The sequence below is a fragment of the Urocitellus parryii genome, unplaced genomic scaffold, assembly GCF_045843805.1.
Source record: "Urocitellus parryii isolate mUroPar1 unplaced genomic scaffold, mUroPar1.hap1 Scaffold_59, whole genome shotgun sequence".
NCBI lineage: Eukaryota > Metazoa > Chordata > Mammalia > Rodentia > Sciuridae > Urocitellus > Urocitellus parryii.
In genome coordinates, this window is record NW_027554094.1 from 2,420,814 (window position 1) to 2,438,230 (window position 17,417).

The window sequence follows — 17,417 nt, forward strand, 5'->3', positions numbered from 1 at the left end:
AGACACAGCTGCCTGCCTTCTCACACCAAGACAAGCCTTAGCCCGCTGCACCCAACCCTGAACCAGAACCCAGCTGAGCTGCCCCTCTAAGGGACAGAAAGGCTGGGGGATGGTGTTTACAACCAAGCAATTCCACCCTTCCACTCCTGGGGAGAATGACACATCAAGCTGCTTGTTAGCATTGTTATGGGGGAAGGGGAAGGAAGAAAAACTCTGAAAACAAAAAATCTTGTTCTATGCAAAAGTTTCTTGATGGTGTCTCCTCATCTTGGCCCCAGCTTCCTGTGTCCCCAAGCTGACCTGCAAGAGGGTGAGACTGTCACACCCTGTCCAGGGCCACATCTCTTCACAGCCTCCATGTCCAGGGGAGGAAACTCAGTGGGCAGGGAAGCCACCCACCGGTTTCTAAGTTTAGTCCAGGCTAGAGACCATGCCCCTCACCCGCCTCCCAGGCTAAGCCAGGCATGACCTCATCTCTGCTCTAAGACTCCACACTTCCACTTCCTGCCTTTGCCAACAGGGGGCCAGTCTGGCAAGCAACTTGGAAATGAAGAGAGAGATGGGACTCTGGGCTTGTAGCCAAGATAGGAACCAGACAAAGGAAACAGGAAGCTGCCACACACGTGTTGGAACCTGTGGCCTTTATTTATGCCCCCCACCAAGTGCAGTCAGAGACAAGGCCCCTGCCCAAAGGAGAAACCCCAATCCACCTACCCTAGAAATGCTCCTCTGAGCCAGAAGTATATAAAGTGCTAGTGTGTGACCATCCTCTGGGGAGGGCCAAAGGGAGCAAGAGCCCTACCCCTGGACCAAGGCAGCAGGGAGAGGGACTGCTCAAGAAGGGCAGGCCACAGGCCCAGCTCCCAGAAGACAGGGAGGGAGGGCAGGCCTGCCACCACTCTGGGGGCTAGGAAAACGATGCAGTCCTGGGCATGAGGGAACTGTAAAAAGGAGCCTTCAGCATGGAGTCCTAAGGGTGGAGCTCAAGGGCAGGTGGGTGATCCCTAAGCCCCTGTGAAGAAAGGTGGCATCAGGAGCCGTGGGGATCTCAGAGAATGGGACAGCCCCTCCGGTGCTTATTCTTGTGGACCTGGAGGCCAGCTCGAGTGGCCATCTCGAAAACCTCTGGCACTCCCTCATAGGTTTTGGTGGAGCACTCAAGGCACTGATATGATTTGCCATATCCCAGCCTTCCTCAGATCGGACGGGTTCCTGAGAAGACAGAAGATAAGGCAGAGGAAGCTGGTGGCTAGGTGCACCTCTCACCACATCACCCATAAGTATAGTAACTATAACAAATACCTCCTCCAGCCTTGAGCCCACAAAGCATCCAGGCCCGGGCTGCCCCAGGCAGAGATCTAAACCTCATATTTACATTCAAAGTTGTCCCCAGACTAGCCCCTCCTCTCCCACCAAATCGCAGACCCTATGGTCCACATATGTTTTGCCTAAATGTGTGTAGGCTACCTCCTAAATGACCTACCTTCTCCATCATCCCTCCAACCCATCCTGTGCCTGCTGTTTCCATTTTAAAACCTTGCCTTATATAATTATCCTCTCAAGATAGTCTCTATTCCATACCCTGGCAGCTTCCTATAATAAACTCTTCCTCTGGTCAGTGGACCGCTTAGTGAGACCCTGAATAAGCCAGCTCCCTTGCCCTCTAAGCCTTTTTTCAGCCATTGATGATGCCCTTCCTTCCCAGGTACACTGATGGTGCAGTCTGCATACCCTAAGTGAAACATAAGCTGTCTCCCCATGGACAAGGACTTCCTTATTCATCTTAGTAGCCCCAATTCCAAAGACAGAATAATAAACTGGAATAAATGAAAATGCCAAGTGACCTTGGACAAGTCACTTCATTCTACGATCATCTGATTTGATACTGAGGTTCCTTCTGGTTCTTAGCAGGGCACACACATGGGAGAGGAGGAGGTAGATACCACTATGACTGCTTAACACAGGACAGTTGGCTGAAGAGAGAGCTCCTTTCTGCCCCAGCCTGCAACCCCTCAGAGGGCACCTTCCTCCCCACGGTTCCCCATCAGGCAGCCCCTCCCACCTGCTTCATCTTGGCCAGCTCTCTCCTGGTATGCTCATCTTGCCCGAGTCCTTCTTATTCCCCACTAGGATGATGGGCATGTTGGGGCAGAAGTGCTTCACCTCCAGGGTCCACTTCTCAGGAATGTTTTCTGCACAGACATGTCCCAACAGGTACCTTGGCTTAAGCATGTGAGCACTGGTCTTCCTTCCCATAGCAGTCTGAGGCTGATGGTCTCCTTCATACCTCAAAACCCCGTCCCTTGTAGCATATCCTCCCCCAAGCCCTTCCAAACACCGGAGATGCCACAACAAAGGAGCCAGCAGAGAATGTGTGGCCCTTGTGACTCCATCCCCACAGCCTCTGAAGATGGCTAACTCCAAAGCGTCTCCACCCCCTCTCTCCAAAGTCCTCACCCAGGCTGTCAGGGCTGTCAATGGAGAAGCACATGAGGATGACATCTGTGTCCATATAGGAGAGGCGCTGCAGACATTCATAGTCTTCTTGCCCTGCTGTGTCGCACAAAGCCAGTTCCACCTGACAAACGGGCAATGCATAGCTGACCCCAAGGGCCCCAACCTACTACCCAGAGATCCTCTCAAACCACTGGTCCTGCTGTGTGCAAGGCACCATATTAATCACAGTCATAACAAACTCAATTGAGTTTTTCTTTAAAGTTCTAAGATGTAAACTGGGTGTACTGGTGCATACCTATAAACCAGCTATGTGTGAGGCTGAGGCAGAAGAATTGCCAAGTTCAAGGCCATCCTGGGGAACTTAACAAGATGCTGTCTCAATTTGTTTAAAAAAGTAAAAAGGGCTGGGGATGTAGTTTAGTGGCAAAGTGCTGCTGGGTTCAACCCCTAGTAACCCCTCTCCCACAAAAATTACTAAAATGTGTTTGATTTTTGTGATCTCAAATGAATTGCTATCATGAATACCACTTTAATTCTCACACTCCTTTAGGGTAAGTCATGCCATCATCACCATTTTGTGGTGGTGGGGAGTTTAAACCCAGAAGCAAAGGGACTTGGCCCTGATTACAAAGCGAGTATGTGGTAGAACCAGAGGATATATCCAGGTTTTCTTTGGGGTACTGGGGATTAACTCAGAGCCTCACACATGCTAGGCAAGTACTCTACCAATAAGCCACACTCCAGCCCTTTTTATTTTAGATAGGGTCTGGATAAGTTGCCCAAACTGACCTCAAACTTGTGATCAATCTTCCTGCTTCAGTCTCCTGAGTAGCTGGCATGATGGGCATGTACCACCACACGTGAATATATCCAGGTTTTCTAAAAGTGCAGTTTCATTTCTCAAATTTTACTTGTTCCCACAGGAAAATAAAACAAAGATGTGAGAGAGTGGTAAGGAAGGACATACTACATGACCAGGAACAGGGTTCCAAGGCAGGATAGGAAAGGGCTCTTGGCCTTACCTGCTTGCTGTCCACCTCAATGTCTGTAATATAGTTCTCAAATACAGTAGGGAAGCAGACCTCTGGAAACTGATCCTTGCTGAAGACAATGAGGAGGCAGGTCTTTCCACAGGCACCATCCCCCACAATCACCAGCTTCTTTCTGATTGCAGCCATGGCTGGGGCTGGCAAACAAGAGGCAGTAGGGATTTGGGGGAAAAAAAAACTAGTAGTACAAAAACTGCTCTGTGACCTCCAAAACCTCTCCACAAACCTGGGCAAAGGAAGAGAAAACAGAAAAGGGGGCTTGCTTTGGCACATTCTTGCCAAGCACCAATCCTGTAAGAAACAGAGTTTAAGATTCCTAATTTCTGGGGCAGGGACAGGTCTTCTCCAATGGGTTAAAATATAGCAGTGGGAGGTGAAAGAACCCACTTGGGAACCAGAAAACGACTTTCAAAGTTATACACTCAACTGAAGGGAAACATTCAGCAAGGTGTTCAGGGATGCCTCCAGAAAAGCCAGCCTTTATCTGCTTTGCATATTGGAGTCATGAGACAGATTTCATTTGTAACAAGATTTGATACATTTAAGGTTTAATAACTGCTAAGGTATAATCTAGAACAGATTGTCCCTTGGCTTGAGTCACGCCTGCCTAGTCAAAAATAAGGAGTCCCTCTACAAAACCAGATACTAGCAGAACCACTTACTGGGAGGCTGATAGGTAAGAGAAGGAATATTTATAAAGCCCCAAGGTACCCACTCTTTGTTGGGTATTTTGACAAAAAATATTTACCTCAGGTTCCAGTGGCTTGTTAGGTGAATGGTGCACTTCCCATTTTGACAACAAGGAAACTCTCAGAGGGTTAGATAATCAGAGTGTCAAGGACAGCACTCAAAGCAGGGCTCTATGCCTCCAGAGTCTCTGCCTTTCTACATGCCACCTCAGAGGTGGAAAGGAGAGCAGGAGGAGGAAACCCCAGACAGAGGACAGAGGCATCAGCCAGCAGCTTCTCTGACCCACCCCACCCTGTCCCCAAACCCCGGGTCACACAAAGGAGGCTCAGTCCAGGCAGTACCCACAGGTCACATTAGGGCAGCCTGCCTTCCTCCCCTCTTCCTGCTGGGCCTGGCGGCAACACTAGGTTACTCAGCCCCCAGTAGGGGACAATGACTACACTGTAGGGAATCACGCATCCACCACAGCATAGGGACAGAATAATCCACTAGGGAATCACCTCCACCCACTCTGGAACAGCCCCTTCTTCCCTCTGTCCAGCTCACTTTTATGCCCTGCCCACCCCTCCCTGTGACTCAGGGCAAGGAGTCAGCTTCCCAGGGTTAGCATGTGTCCCTCATCACCAACACACATGAAGGAGCAGTTCATCACACCTTCAAAGCTCCCCTCACTTCCTCCTTCCCCAGGGAGGGGAGCCAAACTCCACCCAGCTAGATTCCCAGCCCTGCAGTCAGGGAGAAAGAGAGGGTGTGCTCTGGAGCTGAAATGAAATCTAGGCTGTTGGGAAGAGGGAGGGAGCTAGAGCCTGGGCTGGGAGGAGCCCCAAAAGAAATGACAAATGATGACCAGTCCCTCCACCAACTAGGCAGGGAGCACAGGGTATGGTAGGTAACCTGATCTCTGCCTCAAACCTAGCTTTTCCTCAGTCCCACATCCTGTCATGCTGGGCTGAGCTCTTCTAGTCCCTGCATTCCACCACCTCACATTATATAGCCTGGGTCTGCTTTTTAGGAAGCAGAATACTCCAGCCCCAGGCTGTTTCTCTTCAACAGTGGGATGCTAGGTGGCCCCTCCCTCTCCTCCACTTACACCTTCAGAAAACTGGGATGTGGAGGAAGAGGACATGAGTCACTGAGAATTTATCTGAACCACTCTCCAGATCACAAAGGGGCTCTTTGAAAACTATAGAACCCTAAAGAGAGAAATAGAAGAAGACCTTAGAAGATGGAAAGGTATACCTTGCTCATGAATAGGCAGAATTAATATTATTTAAATGGCTATATCACCAAAAGAACTCTACAGATTCAATGCGATTCCAATCAAAATCCCAGTGGCATTTCTCACAGAAATAGAAAAAGCAATTATGACATTTATCTGGAAAAATAAGAGACTCAGAATAGCTAAAGCAATTCTAAGCAGGAAGAGTGAAACAGGTGGTATAGCTATACCAGATCTTAAACTATACTACAGATCTATAGTAACAAAAACAGTATGGTACTGGCACCAAAACAGGCTGGTAGACCAATAGTAAAGAATAAAGGACACAGAGACCAACCCACAAAATTACAACTACCTTATATTAGACAAAGGTGCTAAAAGCATGCAATGGAGAAAAGATAGCATCTTCAACAAATGGTGCTTGGAGAACTGGAAATCCATATGCAACAAGATGAAATTGAATCCCTATCTCTCACCAAGCACAAAAGTTAACTCAATATGGATGAAGGATCTAGGAATCAAACCAAAGACTCTGCAACTAATAGAAGAAAAAGTAGGCTCTACTCTCCATCACATGGGGTTAGGCTTCAAGTTCCTTAATAAGATGCCTATAGCACAAGAATTAAAACTAAGAATCAACAAATGGGATGAATTCAAACTAAAAAGTTTTTTTCTCAGCAGGAAAAATAATATGTGAAGAGAATAGGGAACCTACATTCTGGGAACAAATTTTGACCCCTCACACACCAGATAGAGCTCTAATCACTAGGATATACAAAGAACACAAAAAGTTAAACAACAACAACAACAAAAACAAATAACCCAAACAACAAATACACCAAGGACCTGAACAGACACTTCTCAGAAGGATATACAATCAATCAACAAATATTAGAAAAAATGCTCATCATCTCTAGCAATCACAGAAACGTAAATTAAAACAACCCTAAGATACCATCTCACTCTAGTAAGAATGGCAGAAATTATGAAGTCACACAACAACAAGTGCTGGCAAGGATGTGGGGAAAAAGGTACACTCATACATTGCTGGTGGGACTGCAAATTGGTGCAGCCAATTTGGAAAGCAGTATAGAGATTCCTTGGAAAACTAGGAATGGAACCACCATTTGACCCAGCTATTATTCTTCTCAAACTATACTCAAAATACCTAAAAATGGCATACTACACTGAAATCAGTTAGAAGATACTTTTGATTTGTTGAAAACATATTCATTGAGATTATGGTGGAAGAAAGCTGTTCCAAGAAGGGGGATTGAGATTCACAGATAAGTAGTGCTAGGGCCTCGGAAAAATCTAATGGTAACAGAATTAAGTTTACTGGGTACATGTATAGAATTCAGGAAGTCTCTGGGTCTCACACTTGGAAAGTTTTTTCTGCTGTGAATAAAAACAAACTCCATTTTACCCAAAACCACGAAATGCATAGATCTTCTGGAATCTTAACTCGGAGTCTAGTTAAAATCCTTGTTGCTATAAAAGATGAAACAGTGCATATCAGATGGAGCTGCTGAAAGACAGCTATGAACTGTGCATGAAATTTAAAACAACAAAACAAAACATGGAGGTCATTAGGCAAGAAAGTCTGGTATCTGGAAACTCAAAGTTGAAATCCAGCTGGTTTAAGACTATCCAGTACATGCTCTATACTACATAGCTATGTCTTTTTTAATATTTGTTTTTAGCTATAGCAATATCTTTATTTTATTTTTATTGGGTGATGAGAATTGAACCCAGTGCCTCATGCATGGTAGGCGAGCACTCTACCTCTGAGCCACAACCTCATGCCCCTAGCTAGGTCTTAAGTTTAGCATGGCAGTGGAGATAGTATCATACATTGGTGTCACATAGCCACATAGCATCTCAGAGATGAGTGAGAGTTGCCAGAATGCCAATAAACCTGTCTTAAGAAAGACTCTTTCTGTTGAAATCTTATTCCTACCTTTGATGTACACTCCCTTACATAATGAACTGGAAAAATTTTGAAAAAAAAATTAAAAAAGGAAAAAAATAACTAAAGATGTCTCGCTTGAACCCAAAAGCAATGGTCTCTTTCTGGGAGGTTTCAATTTCCTTAATAGGCCATTGGATATCTTTTTTGAGGATACTATTTGCATTGACAGAGACACTGAGGTCTAGGCCATATAAAATATTTAACTTTGCATGAAAGCATGTTCATATGTAACTAAAACTGACCTATTAGGAAGGACTATCCTTTATCATTAATGCACTCAATTGCCACTGCCATTATATGTGTTCATTATTTTAAATGGATATTCAAAGCTCCATTTAACATCTTCATAATTTAAGGAGGATAGAAAAATGGAAGCACAAATGTTTACCTATATGTTATCATAAGTTGTAATACTATTTTCAGAGTCATAATCAGTTAAATATTTTGAGACTTAAATATCAATTATCACTTTGGGATTTCAAAGCACTGTTATGAAAGAAAATTATATTTGGCTTTATAAACTTCTTAAAACAAGTAACACAGAAGAAAATCGGGAATTTAAAAATATATGTGTACACATCTGTGGCTGCTTTTTTTTTGATGCTACAAAAACCTTCCTTCCTCCTCTTCTTCAGATAATTTATATCAAGTGATTCAGCTGAAATATATATATATATATATATATATATATATATATAATATTAAATTTATATTTATATTAAATATATATATTTAAACTAATTAGAAGATTTATACAGAATAAGAGTCTATCAAAAATGAAAAGTAATAATAAGCTTGATGTTTAGGTGATTATTTACCTTTTTAGATGATTATTGGTGGGGTATAATTGTGTGAACTCAGTGATTTAATCCCAGGACATTGGAACCTTGGCAAGCACTCTGCCAGAGTTGAACCCAAAAGCTCATTTTTTTTGGACACTGGGTCTCTCTAAAGTGTTCTGGCTGAAACTTGCCATGCTCCTGTCTCAGACTCCCAACTAGCTGTGCTTAGAGGTTACTACTGTACCTACCAGATATTTACTACTTCATGGAATGCTTTTAGTAATATAAAACTTCAACAGTCTACCTGGGACAAACTACATATCAACTGGTTCAATATGCAAAAACATCTCAAACTATATCCTCTCAAGATGAAAAAAAAAGTAAGTTAATTTTAAAAACAATATAAGAAATGTAGGATTCATAGTGGGGTAGGGAGGGGAAGCATGGAAAAAACAGATGAACTCTAGATAGGGCAGAGGAGTGGGAGGTAAAGGGAGGGGGCAGGGTTTAGCAAGAATGGTGAAATGTGATAGTCATCATTATCCAAAATACATGTATGAAGACATGAATTGGTATGAGCATATTTTATATATAACAAGAGATATAAAAATTATGCTGTATATGTGTAATAAATATTGTAACACATTCCACTGTCATTTAAAAAAAATTAATTTTTTAAATGTAGGAATCCACACCATCTTCTATTCTTTTTCTTGTAACAGTAAATTTTCAAAAGAAACTATTAATCAGTAGTTATTTCCACAATGACTGAGAATTTCTACACTATTATTAAAAAAATCTTGTATATGTAAGGTGTTAATTCATTATTCTGAAAATATATATGTTCCAAAAGACTCAGTCTGTTTGTTCAGTCCCTCATGATTATGAATCTCCTTGTCATAAAGTGGCTTTTCTTTCCTTGGGGCTACCTTAGCATTTCAGCTGTTCTACTAGATATTTACCAGTTGACCTCAAATTACTCCTTCCTTTGTCTAGTTCTTTGGCTATTGGATTGAGGGGACCTCTTTTACATTATCTTGGAGACAAAAGTTTACTTGAACCCAAATGATTATGTTCCTTGTATGTGAGAGTAGAGAAAAAATGGTGACAGGTATAGTGGCTTTCTCAGCAGAGACTAAAGAAGTGAAGTTACCAGCCAGAGGCAGATACTGGAAAAAGCTTGAAGGCTGTAGTTGGACACAAAATCAAGCATTAAATGGGTCAGTATTTATCTCAAAATAGAGGGACTGGTAAGGAGCAATGACAGAGGACAGTGAAGTTGGGGGAAACGGATAAAGAGTAAAGCTGAACTCATGTTATGGAAGATTTCTGGAAAATTTCAAAAGCTTGGTCTTTCACATACTAAAGAGAGGTTTATGGTCACATGAACATTGTAGCTCAATGGCTCCAAATGTTGGTGACAGAACAAATGTGGAGAACATTCCTATAGGCAGAGATAAAAAGGTGGCAAGAGTGCAAAACTAGAGAAAAGGCAGGCCAGAATTGAGGGGATGTTCCAAGAAATATAAAGGACATATCATTTTCTGGGATAGTGTAGAATTAATTTTTATTAAATAAAGGACAAACCTGAGATTCTAGAATAAGAGGCTCTGGACTGTTAAACAAGGTTTCAAATGGCATGTGAAATAAAACACAGCAACTTTTTAAGTTGTCTGGGATTACATGTAGTCTTTCAATTTCATATTTTCCTATGTTGAAGGGACTCATCTTGGTGCTTTAGGGGCAATTTCTTGAATCTTCTATTTACTCAATCATCCAATGAATCAGAGCACTCTATGGGAAAAACTTTGTGATAGAGCCACTGCTTAGCATGCAAAAGGATCTGTGTTCAGGTCCACCATTAAAAAGTAAACCAACCAACCAACCAAACAAACAAACAACAACCACCAAGCAGAAAAAAAAAAAAAAGCAAAGAAGGCAATAAAAGGGAATATACACAGTGGTTTGTGGGTTTGTGTAAATAATTTTAAATTTACAACTCTGGGTTTAAACAAAACAAAATAAGAAACCAACTTCAGAAAATCATAATTTCCTACAAATAGTTTTACAGGAAATGAATAAAATATACAAAATAATACTTTGTGTGCATGATTACAGACATAATCACATGAGTGATGAAGGACATGGAATAAACAGGGGCAACAAGTACTATATGGGTTCAAAGTAATTATTCAATACAGTGGGTATTATACTACAATTGAAATTAAATTTTAAACAGGTTTTGTTTCACACACTATCCTTAATCCAATATTTTTATGTCCATCTCCCAAGATTTGAAAATTATTGTCACCTATGAATTTATTTCTTTAAATCTGGAGAAAAAATAGAGTCTCATAATTCACCTAACAGGTATAAGAATTCTAATTTAGGAACTTTAATTTTAGAAATGTCTGAGATAAAGATTTTTCTCAAAATCATTTTAGTGTGTCTTTAAAAATGTATTCTTAAACTTATATTCCAATATAGACACTGGGGTATTTTTTAAAACCTTTATTTTATTTATTTTTATGTTGTGCTGAGGATTTAACTCAGGGTCTCACATGTGCTATTTGTCCTCCATAGCCATGGTTTCACTAAAAAGAAAATTAACTATCTTCCCACCACTTAGGGGACAATCTAGCATTTCAAATATTTTAATATAGTTCTTTCTAGAGAATTTTATTACAAAATTTATCTGATTTGCATATCCTTGCTTCCGTCGTCCCTACTGTATTCTTTTGAAGAAAACATCTACTATCTAGAATAGGCTCTATGAGTTTGGAAGAAGATAATAAATAATGGTTGTACATTTTATGTAATATTCAGTTAATAACTCAAGATAATCATAGAAGTTTAATTATTTTCATGAAAGAAAAAAGCAAAAGGGATACATAATCCACAAATCATGAATATGACAAACCACCCATACATTCTTGCTGAATCAACATGGGGTTTCATGGGTTTGCTTTGATATACAATACTTTAGCAGGGTGGGGTTATGGCTCACTGTCCATGCAGGACAGTGGTGTGTCTTCTTTTACTGTATCCTCAGGTCTAACCAACTGAAAGTTTCTTTATCAACTCATGTGAAAAGATATAGGAACCAAATATAATAAATAATATATAATAAGCATAAAGTATTAAAATATGGTAATCCAAAAGGAAAAGTGAACTGAAATGTCAAATAATTATCAGATATGAATACATTTTTTATTTCAAATTCATTGGAATATATACAAAGAATAAAAGCTTTGGTATGCAAAGAATTAACCTATAGAGTCTGGTCTTTTCAAAAGGAGCCTGGTTTGGTATATCTTGTTAGACTTTCAAGAATTTTTATGAAATACCTGTCCTATCAGAAAATTAGCTATTTAAAGATGAAGATGTAGCTTAGTAACAGAGTGCATTTCTAGAATTCCTATAGCCATAGTTTCAGCAAAGAGAAGATTAACTATCTTTTTTATACCTTTATTATTTGTTTTTACGTGGTGCTGAAAATCAAACCCAGGGCCACACACATGCTAGGTGCATGCTCTACCACTGAGTCACAACCCCAGCTTCAAATTAACTATCTTTAACAATTTCCAATGCTTCTGAAATGATATGTTTCTCATCTCAACTACTGACATCAATGCCACATTCTTCCATATGCTTGGTAGTTATGGAGAAAAAAAGAATAGTGGTGGTTTCCCCAATTCTACCCATTTCCCCTGATCACAACCATCTCTGATTAGTAATAAATTCATCTTTGTATTCAATGCAAATATACTGAAACCAGCTGCAATGCATTCCCTCAGTCTTCTTATCATTATCTTAAAAATTACCTAGTTATTTTATTTGGTTCCCTCCTCATTTCTCCTTCCCGTTGCTTTTTCATAAGCAACCTCTAGATCTGTGGTCTTGATTTGTTTTTACATTCTTTATTTGGATTACTTCCACTTCTTTTTCTTGACAATTCAAAAACTCTATCTAAAAATACAATTTCTATATCTTCATCCTTTTGTCCTTCCCCTTTGCACAGGGACAGACTCAGAATGAAAGATTTATGCATTCACTTGATCTGTTTATATGCCCTAAACTAAGATGCAATGGCCCATCATTTAGATTTTCTATGGGGCAATTCATTCCTTTGCAACAGAATGTGTCATGTGGATCAGGAGCATTGGAAGCATCGTTAAATGTATTATTAACTACAATGTTTCACCAAGCACAAGTACTCCTGGAGCTGCCTGCCTAACAGTAACTGTGAACAATGGACATTCTTGAGAGCTGCACAAAGCTCCTAACATTACATAATGTAACTGTAAAATGTAACTACAGAATAAGTAACCTTACTGATACTAATAACCTATTGTAACCTATTGTTCTAAATAAACGTGGCCACATGGACAAAGCACCACTCTGCCACCTTCCCTGTCTCTACACATTATTTCTGTTTACTCTTTATTATTATTATTTACATTTTCCAGGAAACATTTTACCAGGCCATGACTTTGCTGACCATCCCATAATATACCCTCTTTTTATTTAATGATTTTATTATTTTGGGTAGTATTTATGGTCTTAGGAATTATAAATCTTTCATATGTTATTTAATTATATACATTCACAGAAAATAACATATGTTTATGTTTATTTATGATAAACCAAATATAGCTTTTTATTATCTGAATCTCATTCCTTTATTTGTTTTCAATATTGACAAAGACCAGAACTGTTAGAAATTTTTACTTTATCTTTTAGACCAGCTTTGGTAACGGAAACTCAAATCTTCTTATTTTTCTAATACTCTGCTCTTCCACTTTCTAATATCTAACCTGTATTCACCTCCCTTAACAATTAGCACCTGCTTTTTCCCCCTTTTTTCTTGTCTGTCATCTTTACCCTTCTCATTCTTCATTAGCTTTAGTCCCCACCTTTTTCTTATTTTCCAACTTTTCTCTAAGAAGGTCTGGAAATAAACCTAATAATTCAGCTCCTCTAGTGACACTCCAACTCACCGTGTTGCTGCAACTTGATAAGTTGATACCATTTCAATGTTTTCCTCACTATTTTTTCACTACTTCAACTTTTAAAACATATGAGTGCTCATGTTTTAACAAACATATCCAATGATTTTATAATGAGTGGTTCTTACTTTCTATATATCAATTTACATCATGATTTGCTCTTTGATGTTGATCACTGGATAAATGCCCAACAAAATTCTAAAGATGAATCTGAGAGACACTCTGATATTTGAAAGTATACAAAAACCTCACTGAACATTAAATTAGGAAACAAGAAAGAGCAACCACTAGGATACTACCAAAGTTCTTATTTCCCCAACAACTTAATCCACATACACTGATGTGGAAAATATGCTGAGCAAAGAATTCAAACTACTGTGAAAATTATTTAAGAAATCAAAGTACTAAGAAATAAATTAATGAAGGCAATTCAAGTTTCAAAAGAATATTACAACAAGGAGATAGAGTTTCAGAAAAAAATAACAAAAGTAGAAAATTTAAAAATCATAAGTTTTATTAATTCAACTAAAATTCCAAATGGGAAATATGACCAGTATAATATGTCTTGAAGAATGTTAAGTATTGAAGACAAGGTAGATGAAGTAGAATTTTCGTATATTACTAAAAAGGAGAGACTTTAAAACAATATACAATCATTCTAGGATAACTTTAAATGACCAATTGAAGACTAAGGTATTGAAGGAAGGAGTGTATAAGGACTAATGAAATAGAAAACATGGTGAACTTACTCCAGAAAAATTTCCTTAATTGTGAGAACAAGATGGACATCCAGGTACAGAAAACATTTAGAAAACCTAACAGACATGGCCATAAAGAATGTCTCAACATCATATTTGGGTTAAAATGACAACATTCAGAGAAAAGAAAGATTTTTACAAATTCAAGAGAGAAGCACCAAGTTATTGATAAATGGTAATGTAGCTGGATAACTCTAAATGCCAGCAGAACATGCAATAATATATTCCAAACACTGAAAGAAAAACACTGCAGCAGCACATCCTCCTCCACATATTCATCTTAATTAAGCTTCTCCAGAGACTCTCACCATAATTTTTCTTTTTAACAAAATATCAGCAAGGATCTCTGCAAAAGGGCTCAACTGTATTTAGATGCTCTATTTTCTACTGCTCAGCTCTGTCCTACAAAAAATAAATTTAACCACAAACTCCGCTTTTATCGTATAATCTGCAAAATCCCAAACTGTTCTAAGAAATGGGATAATAGGTACCTTCTGAGAACTCAAAAAAATCACTTTTATGTAGACCACTGCAAAAAGGTACATCTCCAAGCACCTCCTGCCTACCACTGGTTATAAAGTTCAAAGAATGTCTAGACTTGGCATTCAGAGGGAGGATTTGTTTTAGGTGAAAGCCCCTGCTGGACAGTCTGCAGACAATAAACCTGCTTATGCTAATTACTCTGGTGTCCAGTCTCATCTGTCTTAGTTCAATATTGCCAGTATACATTGTTATCTGCATCAAAGTTATTCTTCAGAATCAAAGCATAAATAAAGAACTTCCAATACAAGAATAAAGTAAAAACACTATGACATCTAAGCTGCCATTGCAAAAGATTCACAATGAGATTCTATATACACAAAAAGAAGATTAGAATAAATCAAGGGAGATTACAATAGAATAAATGGCACTAGAACAGTAGATAAGTAATTGAGTATTAAGTGTAAATCCTATATTAGAGAGAAACAAATCTCACTATCCTAACACTGAATTCACATTGTGTTAATTATGAACTTAAAAGACATAGACTGAAATAATTAATTAAAAAGACCCAAATATATACTATCTACAAGAAACACACCTGACATGGAAAGATGTTTATGAATAAAAGTGAAAGGATGAAAATCTATTCCATGTACATGTAAGCCAGAAAAAAAGTAGTAGTTATTTTTATACTTGATACAGCAGACTTCAAGCAACAATTACCCAAAGGTGACAAAAAAGGTCACTACATAGTGTTAAAGAGAAAAATCCAACAAGAAGATAAATGGTTATAAATATTTGCATGTGTATGGCAGTGAACCCAACTTTTATAAAATAATTACTATCCAGGCTAAAGGAACAGATAAGTCTAATAAAAATCATAAATGTGAGTGACTTTAATACCATTGTAACCAGTGGCTGGTTATATGGAGAAAACATCAATAAAGTTTCTAAATCTCACCTTTACTTCACATAATACCAATTTAATAGTTGTCTACACACTATTTCATCTGAAAAACAGCAGACCTAATATTCTTTTCAGCAACACAAGGAACTTTCTTTATAATAGATCATATATTAGGATACAAAGCAAGTATTAGTAAATACAAAAAAATTAGAATAATTGCCTCTACTCCTTATCACATCACAATGGATTGCTTTTAGAAAACAACATATATAGTCTTTTTTAACAAGTATGTCTAGGAAAACTGGATGCACACATGAAGAAGAATAAAACTTGATCCTTCTCTCTCACCCTTCACAGAATCAACTCAGAGTACATAAAAGATTTATGAATTACACAAGTACTCTGTAATTGCTAGATAAAATTGTAAGTTGAACACTTTGGCATTTTGACAAGCACTAATTGTCTTAACAAAACGTATAAAGTATAAGAAATGAAACCAAGACTCATTAAGAGGAGCCATGTGTGGTGTCACATACAACTGCTTGGGAGACTCAGGCATAAGGATTGTGAGTTTAAAGCCAGCCTCAGCAGAAGTGAGCACTGAGCAACTCAGTGATACTCTGTGTCTGAATATAATACAAAAATAGGAATACGGGTGTGGCTTAGTTGTTGAGTGCCCTTGAGTTCAATCTCTGGTATCCTACCAAAAAAAAAAAAAACAAGAATCAATAAGTTGGATGACATCAAATATAAAAATTCAAAACACCATAGAAACAAATAAGAGCATAAAGATAGAGCCTAAATAATGTGAGATCTTTGCCACCTGATTCTCAAATAGGAGGTTAATATGCAGAATATATAAAGAAGTTTAAAAACTCATCATCTAAAAATCAATAACCCACAGAATAAATGGACAAAACTAAAGGGATCCTTCTTAACAGAATTGCAAATGGACAATAAATATGAAAAATAGTTCAAAATCTCTAGCAGTTTGGGAAACAAAAATCAAAACTATATTCAATTTTATCTCATTCTCTTCTGAATGGCAATTATCAAGAGTACAGGCAATAGTAAATGTTGATGAGGATGCAGAAGAAAGGTACATTCACACATTGCTGGTGGGACTGAAAATTAGTACAGACACACTGAAAAATGACATAGATATTCCTTTTAACACTAGTAACATATAATACAGCTCTCCCAGTCCTTGCTGTATATATATATATATATATATATATATATATATATATATATATATATTCATATTATAGGGATGCAGCCACATCACAGTTTATAGCAGAACAATTCAAAATAGACAGGCTATAAAAAAGCCTAGGTATCAATCAAAAGATTAATGGATAAAAAAATGTGGCATATATACATAGTGGAGTTTTATTCAGTACTCAATAAGAAAAAAATGGCATTTCCTGGTACATGAATGGAACTGGAAAAGATCCCACTAAGTGAAATAACTCATAATCAGAAAGCCAAGGGTTGACTAAGTTCTCTCATATTAAAAAGTTGGATAAAAAAATAAAGGGGAAATAGTGGGGGGGGGGGGGTTCCATGGAAATAGAAGAGAGATCAGTGGAGTAGAGAAAGAAGATTGAGAGGAATAGAGGGACAACCAAAGGAAGAATGGTAGAATGAATCTGAATAAACTTTCCTGTGTACACTTATGAATATATCACATTGAGTTTAACCTTTATGTATATCAATGATTCACTAATTAAAACAACTATATGAAATTGAAGAAGATCAGTGGAGTAGAAGAAAGATAACAGATGAAGAGAAAAACAGAGTACGAGGGACCAAAGTGGAAAAAATGTACAACATATTGTATACTTGTTTCAAAATAAACCCCAACATTATTCATGAATAATGAGCTAATAAGGAAAATGAAATAAACAGCAAGTAAAACTAAAGAAACTGTGTGAACACTTGGAGAATGAACAATGCAGTTATATAATGATGAGGTCAAGGAAAAATTAAAATAAATAAATAAATAAAACCTTAGAACCCAATTAGAATTGAAACACATCATCTACAAATTTATAGAATACATTACAAATAGTTATTTTTTTCTTATTG

At 38.2% G+C, this 17,417-nt stretch overlaps 1 pseudogene; it reads right to left on the bottom strand.

The window, feature by feature from the left end:
- Positions 1–1,048: 1,048 nt before the first annotated feature.
- LOC144252776 (rho-related GTP-binding protein RhoC-like) lies at positions 1,049–3,701 on the bottom strand (annotated as a pseudogene).
- Positions 3,702–17,417: the final 13,716 nt, after the last annotated feature.